This window comes from Octodon degus, unplaced genomic scaffold (genome assembly GCF_000260255.1).
Source record: "Octodon degus isolate 3935 unplaced genomic scaffold, OctDeg1.0 scaffold00043, whole genome shotgun sequence".
NCBI classification, from domain to species: Eukaryota; Metazoa; Chordata; class Mammalia; order Rodentia; family Octodontidae; genus Octodon; species Octodon degus.
Window position 1 is genome coordinate 12332873 of NW_004524619.1, and position 978 is coordinate 12333850.

Here is a 978-nt window from a genome sequence, read left to right on the forward strand (position 1 = left end):
CAAATTGGTAGGGCAGTTTCAATAATTAACACATTGCATACATTCTTCCTAGTGGTTAATTGCTGTACAAGATGCGGACTTGATATCCTATTTACAAACACTATTAGAACAAATCCCTCTATTCATTAAGAGAATGTAACTATATATCTATCCCAACCACTTTGAATACACAGATACAAAATGGCCGTTCATCTGTCACAGATACAAAATGAACATTCATCTGTATGACTTTCTTAAGTTGTTCTTTGTCATGAGAATATTTTATATCACCATTAATATTGAAAGATATTTCTGCAAGGTACATAATTCTTGGTTGTAATTCTTGTATTTTTTTCAGGACTTGAAATTCTTCACTCCAAGATCTTGACTTCAGTGTTTGTGTTGTGGAGTCAATCACGATTCTGGTGGACTTTTCTTTCATAGGTGATTGCGTTATTTTTTTCTCTAATAGCATTCAATGTACTGTTTTTGCATTGAGTGTCTGGGATCTTCATTATTGTATGTCTGGGTATAGATTTATTTTGATCATGGCTGTTTGGAGTTCTATATGCCCCACTTAGTATGTCAGATTCTGTGCCCAGGCTTGGAAAATTTTCTGAATTTACTTTTAATTTTATTTATTTATTAAATATAATTAGTGCAGGGTCACTACACAGATCAGAATTGTAATGATCCTCACATTTTCATCTTGCCAAATTCTGGGATTACAGGTGTGTGCCACCATGCCCAGTCTCAATTGCTGTCTCAGCACGCCCTAGTGGCAGGGTTGGCACAGCAGCAATGACTTTTATAAAGTCTTTTTATGTTATTTGTGTAGACTCCTGCTTCTACTTTGATACTTGTCAATTTAATATTGTTTTTCTTTGCATCATTTTGCAGTTGTTGAATGGTTATTTCCTCATTCCTTGTTATTTTAAAGAGATCTTTACATTTTTAATTTTAATTTAATTTAATTTAATTTTAAATGGCAGAAGGATT